Raw genomic sequence first — 7,562 nt, 5'->3', positions numbered from 1 at the left:
CTATGGGGTGGGTGGCAGGCATTATGGCAGTTTTATTTACATTGGATGCTTTTAGCTTCTCAGAAGGGAAAGAGTAGATTTTGTAATTTTTTTCATCTGCTTTCTATCCAAAGTGATTGCCATTTTTGTCATTAGCTAAATTTAATAATAATTTCCTAAATCCAGATGGGTTTTTCTGGGAGAGAAAAAAACCGCTTTTTCACCTTTTCTGTTAATTCTATTACTAACTTGACACTCTGCATGTGTATTTCTGCTATTGCAGAATTCTTCACTCTGTTTTAACTCCAGTGTATTTTCTAAAGAATCTGAACTTGCTTAATTAAATAATTTATCTAATCCTGCTTCAAAAATTCATCTGTTCTGCATCACAGCTAATCCTGAAACTTGGCATGAAACTATGCACAATTTATTTTGCATAATCATGCTGTATTCTTCAAAAAGTCTGACAGCAAGGTTAGTGGATGCATTTTCAGAGCACAAAAGACTGAGACCAATTTAATCTCTCTGTTTAGCTCAAGGAAGTTCCTGACCTACAAACAGCTCAGGCTGGATGGACTGTTCAGTAGCTCCTCTGTAGCTGTTCAAGCACATTCCATCAAAAAACTGTACCCAAATTTTAATAGAAACTATTCACATTGTGCTATAAATAGTGTCTCTTATACCATCATTGAGGTTACAGCAAGTAGATGGTGTTAGTCCTGAATTATGACATATTGATCTGTTGGAACAATGGCTTCTGTCAGTTCATTGGGTGTCCTGCAGTTTCCACCAGTTCTGTTTAACTTCTTTGGATCTGAATGTTGGTAGAATCATAAGCATAGAGAGTGTTTTTAGAGGAGGGATTCAGTTGAATCAAAGTTGGTATGTGTGTATCTTGACTGAAAACCCACAGTCTCACTTAAAATGCTTTTAAGTGTGCTTGTGTCATTACATTCTTGTGCTTCTAGTCATCTTTCACTAATTGGATCAAATACCTTCTCTTGTGAACAAGTTTGGGACAATAGGATTTGAACCTCTGTTTCATACTCTGATATCAATAGCCCTGTTTTTTGCATGATATTTACTGACAGCTTTTCAGTTTAATGCAGATTAAGAACCTGTTTCAATTAGGCTCTTCTTGCTCTAATATGTGTAGCTGACAAATAAAACAATCCATTGCTTTGGAATAATTTTCAGCTTTGAGAATAGTGAGTATTTATTAAATAGTTAGCATTAATAAATCCAACATTCCATTCTCCAAAATAAAAGCATTTTTTTAACATAATAAAATATATATATCTAAGACTACTTAATTTATTGTTTAAATATTTTAAAATCCTATATTGCTCATAGTGTTCGTATAGACTCATTTATAAGAATAGTTTATGTTTCTGTCTATACTCTGTGCACACACAACTAATTTGTAATAACATTATTGTGATTGCAAAGTCAAGTATTTAAAATTGTGGGTTGCCATAATTAACACCTTATATTTAACCTATTTAGTTTTATCCTTTTTGGATTTTGCTTTGTGATGTACAATTTGAATATCATTCTATTCTGTTGGTTTGGGTTTTTTTTCCCTAATGACCTGTCTCAGTGTCTAGCAAGGCTGGTTAAATGGAAACAAGTCTGTGTAACAAAACAGAAGTCTGTAACCTGGAAACTACAGGTTACAGTAACAATGGTGTGAGGGTTACAGGGACATGGTGTAAGGGTTTTTTTGAAAAAGAGGACTTTGCCCTGTTTTTAATTCCATCTCCTTTATTTAGACATTTTGCAAAATTTTGGTTCTTCCCTTTTCTTCTGTCACTTCTTGGTCCTCATACATCAGATTAGCTCTCCTAGATATTCAGGTATCTTATCATACCTAAACTCAACTGCCCCCTGGTTTGCAGGTCAACTTCATTTACTGTGCTACCTCAATGAATCAGCTCCTTCTTCATCTTTAGCTTCCCTCCTTGATTCATATTCCTACACTACTTGTCAGAATTCATCTGCTTCCTTCCCTATTTCAGTTTTTAGATTGACTCTATCCCCAAATGAGGTCTTTTTTCAGAACTGCAGGGGGTTGTGCCTTACACTTGACCCTTCTGTAGCTGATTCAATAAACTGTATTACCTGACTGAGAACTGACTCTTAACTCTCACAAATTTTCCCACTGAAAGGTCTTGAAGAAGGTTGAAACATTTCCCCAAGTACAGATGGCAGTGACACTGCTTCCACTTGAAATCCTAGAGAGCTGCAGAAAGCAAAGGTTAAAAAAGAATGTATAGTACTAACTATTGTGCAGCTCCATGTTGCCATCTTATTACAAAGGTTCCATACCTTCTTGGTGGTTTCTCATGGGCAGCTCCACACAGCACTAACTCTTCCTTCTTCTCAGCACAGCCAACAAACACCATCTCACATCTCAACCAGCCAACCTGCTCTTTTATAATACCCCCTTAACTGGATCCAGCTGTGGCCTATTAAGGGCAGGCTTGTTCTTAATGCTTGATAATTGGCACAGCTGTAATTCTTTAGGGGTGAGATTACTTTCACCACTATCTCTAGTCTCCTACCTTCTATCTATCCACAGCTCCACTAATGATATATTTGATAATCGCTCTCAATTTCTGCTTATCATTGTGATTTTTTTAATAGCAAAAGCCACATGATACATCTTGCAGAGAAGGCTTTTGATAAGCACAAGTGAGGGCAAACTTCTCTGACTTTCCTTGACATCCTGTATGCTAGAAGCATTTGATTGCTGGTCGCATCTTTGCCAAAATTTTCCCTGCATCTTTAAATGTATTGGTATAAAGCAAAGTAAAACAACACCTATGCTGAACTATAGTTATTAAAATATTTTAAGTATGCTTTTAAATGTACTTTGTTATACTTGTTTCCATAGAATAATTTTGGTTGGAAAATACCTCTAAGATCATCAAGTCCAACCATTAACCTAGCACTGCCAGGTTCACCACTAAGCCATGTCCCTAAGGGCCACATCTAGAGTTGTAATAAAAGACTAGTAATCAGTTTAAAAGCAGTGCAGAAAAAAAAAAGGAGCAGTGGAACATACCAGAAGTTTTGATATGTTTTCTTTGTAAGAACAATATATTTTTTAAGATAAGTTGATTGCAACTTTTAAGTAAAGCTAGAAGGGAATTAGGTATTTTGCACTTCTACAAATAATGCCAAATGTAAGAGATCTCTGGAGAGCTGGAGAACTTAAAAGGTACTGTATAAGTAGTGACTTAATCATCTCAGCAGCTGGTATACAAAAAGGAAATTACTTTTCCAATTACTTTTCCAGGATTATGTTCTTAAATATTTAAATATAGGTGCACACATGAGGAACATGGTGTATATAAATAATCTCAGTCACTTAAGTATGTGATAAATTTATAAAGATGCTCGGGAAAAATGAATGTCAGAACTGGACATGAAAATGCTGTTCTATGGAGCAAACAACAGGAGTGACAAGTTTCTGCTGAGGAGTAAGAAGAACTTCCCAATGTTTATTGACACGCCTTGCACTGATGTGTGCCACAGCTGTATTTCCATCTCCAGCACTGTCACTATTGCTTTCCTCATGCAGAGTTTCCATCCTGAACACTGCCACTACACTGTCATAGCCACAGCGCTGGTTCTGATTTGGGTTCTGGAAGTCTGTAGTGGTTGCTTGGAGAAATGGCTGCCAAGCTGACAGGGGAGCAGAATACTAGAGTGACAAGAAGAGGCAGGGTTTATTTGGGACATCATGGCAGAAATCTGCAAAAAGAAAGCATTTGTGATAAGATGATTAGAAAGAATTTTCTGAACAAGGCTGCTAAAAAATGTTTTTAGCTTGGGATCAATGTTTTTAGTGGATCTGCAGTTATCTGTTTAGATTATACAGTATGCCGTATTCACCTGAATTGTTTTTCTTTAAATATAAACTTTATTAACAACAAAGAATATTTTAAGTTCTAGTGAATCTAGTCCCATTGTTGCATTTTGGAGGGGAAGCAGTAATGAGGTACTTCAGCTCTGCTTCGATAGGCCTTGTAAACAGCCACTATCAGTGTTGGCTGTACATGTTCACCACTTGTTTCGGGGAAGTAGGTTTTGTTCAGTGGATGATCTAACATGACTAAGTGAGAGGAAAGGATCACTGTTCCTGAATTAGAGATTTCTTCTGATGCAATTTACACAATAAAATAAACTTGTAGTAGTATGAAATGTAATGGTTAGGGTTTGTGGGTTTTTAATCTAGAGGTATTTCTCAACTGCTGTGCTCTATTAAACCACAAGAGCTCTGGTTTATTTCTCTTTGGAAGGAGGTGTACCTCACTTACTAGGAGAGATCCCAGTGTACTGTGAACTCTTAGAGAAGAAAGGAAAATAAACTTCAGCATTTAAAGCAGTGCAAATATGAAAAAAACTGAGGGTGTCTGGAGACATTTTGCATTTGTATATCATGTCCTTTCCCAGCATCCACAAAGTTCCAGTAATCTATTACAGACTCACAGTATCATAAATTGTGTATTGCTACCTCCATTTCATTGACGGGGGCTGAGGTACAGAAATATTCATGGTTTTTCAATTCATTCTGTGAGCTAGTTTAAAAATGGAAATATTGTTCCCATTTTTAAAATTCTTATTGTGTTTCAAGTCAAAAAGGTATTTTTCTTTCACAAAATAATATAATTAAAATATATTGTTTTTTGTAATCCCCAGTAAGACTTCTGATTTTTTTTTTTAATATCAGTCTCAAAATATGTTTGTTTAATTTGCTCTCTAGTGACAAATACATCACAACCTCTCCAGGCAATATGTTTCAATGTCTTCCTGTGCTTATCACTAGAAAAGTTTGCTGCAATTTAAATCTATTAATCCTTGTTCACAGTGGGCAGGCAGAACCAATTACTCCTTTGCTTTGAAAACGGTGGCCCAACTCCTCCTCAGTCTTCCCATCTGGAGAAAAAACAGTAGCAGTTCTTTTGATCTTTCATTATAGGCTGTATTTTCTAACCCTCTTTGCTCCCTGCTATTCTTTCCAGTTAACAACATTCTTGACGCGTGCCCAAACCAAGGTGCTGCACTCAAGCCTGATGCCTTATTAGTGATGAATACAGCAGAAGGATTACTTCACTTGTCTCACAGAGCAATTTCCTGTTGCAATGGGTTTGCCTTTCCCCCCAAGAGTGACTTTGCTGATTCACATTTGCTTGTCCTGAGCTGGAGACCTGTTTTTCTGCGGAAAGGCTTTCTTACCACTGTGGTCCCAGCCTGGCCTCTGTGTGCTCACCTTGCAGCTGTCACAAGAATTTGGTTTGGAGTTCTAGAATCCGGCTGTCTTCATCCTTTCTAGACTGGATAGATAGAGCTAACAGGAACGTAAAGCACAGCGCCCACCCAAGCCATCATTATTGCAGCCATCACAATGAAATATCTACTTCTGTACATTCTTCAAATGTAAGGTTTTTCTTGCCTACACCATGTTGACCATTCTGGGATATTTGTCACCACCCAAGGGTGGTGAAATATTTGATCTAGTTGGACTATACTGGACTATATTCACTTGTTCTCATAGCAGAACTTCTCCGTGGTGTAGATACCTGCGCAAAGAGCAGCCCTGTCCCCTGTTAATTTCACAGGATCCTGGAAGCCAAGGCATTTTGGTCTCCTTCCGTGTCTTGAGCGCTGTCAGTGACAGGATCACCTTTGGCAGCACTGCAAAAAATGAGACAATAATTATCTGGCAGGTGATAAGCAGGTGCTGTATTTTACTTTATTTTCCGTTTATCTTCACAGTTTTCACTTGTTCCCGTCAAAACATTCCACATGACGTTTTACTCAAATGATACCTAAATACCAAAATTCCCCAATCCTTTCCTCAACCCGTTTCAGGGGCGTTGGCTGGCGCCGGCATTCCCTCAGGGAAGCCGCTCCTCCGCCGCTCCCTCAGGCCGGGCCGGGCCGGGCGCGGTGCCGCCGCTGGCCCCCAGGTGGCGCCGCTGCAGCGGGGCCCGCGGGGCCCGGAGAGCGGCGGGGCGGCGGCTCCTCCTCCTCGGGGACGGCCCCACACACGGCTGGTGGCCCCGCTCCGCCAGGCTCCGCTCCGCAGCTTTGCTGCGGCTCCCGGCCTGCCCTCCTCAGGGCCCGGGCTCGGCGCTGTGCCGCTGGTTAAAGGGCACGCCGGGCTGGGCAGCGCCGGGCGCGGGACGGGCCTGCCCGCTGTGGGCGCACGGCCAGGGCCGGCCAAGGACTGCCTTTCCAGGGCCGGCCAAGGACTGCCTTTCCAGGGCTCGTCCCGCCCCGCCCTGCGCTCCCTCCGGGCAGCCAGCGCCTTTTGCGGCCGTGGTGGAGCGGGAGCGGGTCTGGAAGAGGCCTGCTGGCGGTCGGAGGGTGGACAGGCTGGAGCCTCCGCGCTCCTGCTCCCCGCTTGGCGTGGTGCGCGGAGGGCGCGCCCGGCCCGCAGGATTTGCGCTTCACTCGGTGCAAGGGCTCAAGTAATCAAAAAGGCTGGATGCTGGAAGGAGATTAAAATTAAGGAGTCGCTGATGAGCCAGACTTGTCCGCGGTGTTGCTTCAGGTTCTGCATTAATTCCCTGGCAGTGTTGTTAGCCAGGCCATCAGTTTGGGGAAGAGGGGTGTCAGAGGCAGCAGGGCTGTGTCTGTGGTAGGCAGCAGCGGGATGCAGTGGGAATGGATCTCTGCAGGGAATCTTGCTGGTGCTGCATGACCGTGCTATGTGCTTTCCAGGATACTTCACTTTGTGCTGCCTCTGGTCTGGAGCAGTGGACTGAATGTCCAGTAATGGCTGGAACACATCTTCCAGTTTAGCTTCATTTGAAATTAATCCAGCTTCAAACCGCTCCATGGATTGAGCAAGCCACGGTGAAACTATCAGGACAAATCTCTTCCAAAGCACACTCCTCATACAACAAGAAATAGTAGTGCCAAGGCACTCTGTGCATGTTTTTTATCATCCAGACCTACAATGCTTACTTGCTTTTAGTACTGTGGAGATCATTCATCTATTCCATGAAGTTCAGCAAGGCTGCTGCCCCAATCCTTGCTAATCACCTGTGATCAACGGGGATAGAACAAGGGCTTTCCCAGAACAGCATGGGCCTTTGTGGATTTTGGGATGCAGATAGCTGCACCTCTTTCCAGACCTGATATCAAGAACACATAGTGGTTATTTTAAGTGAAAAGAGTAAGATTTTTAGGCAACTCTGTGTAAAATATACTGCCTTCCCCCCCGCCCTTTATTCCTCCAGCAGCAGCTAAAAAAAAAAAAAAAAAAAGAAGGCAGAAAGTAAGAAATGTACAAGCCTGCCTTTGAAAGTTCACAGATTTTCAGATACATCCCTCTTCCTCATGCTGAGCAACATTGTAACAACCTACAGAATCCACCTCAGTTAAACAGTATCTGTATAATTTCTATTCAAAATTTGGAAATTTCAGTGTGAGTACCCAGGTTGAACACATCTGAACCCTGCTGTAAGTACAAACACCATGTTCACAGTTTTAATATTTTCTTCATAATGTAGGCATAGTCGAATAAAACTAAGTTAAAACATGGGATGTGTTTTGATTTCTGAAGA

General features: G+C 41.4%; 1 long non-coding RNA gene across 1 annotated transcript; it reads right to left on the bottom strand.

Moving 5' to 3' along the window:
* Positions 1-1,244: 1,244 nt before the first annotated feature.
* LOC135298721 (uncharacterized) lies at positions 1,245-5,814 on the bottom strand. Its single transcript, XR_010360770.1, has 3 exons — positions 5,568-5,814; positions 2,308-3,738; positions 1,245-2,221 (listed from the first exon to the last, which is right to left on the bottom strand). It is a non-coding gene; the product is annotated as an uncharacterized LOC135298721 (long non-coding RNA).
* Positions 5,815-7,562: the final 1,748 nt, after the last annotated feature.

This window comes from Passer domesticus, chromosome 4 (genome assembly GCF_036417665.1).
Source record: "Passer domesticus isolate bPasDom1 chromosome 4, bPasDom1.hap1, whole genome shotgun sequence".
NCBI classification, from domain to species: Eukaryota; Metazoa; Chordata; class Aves; order Passeriformes; family Passeridae; genus Passer; species Passer domesticus.
Note: the sequence above shows the minus strand (reverse complement) of the source record. Positions and strands in the feature narration are given on the sequence as shown.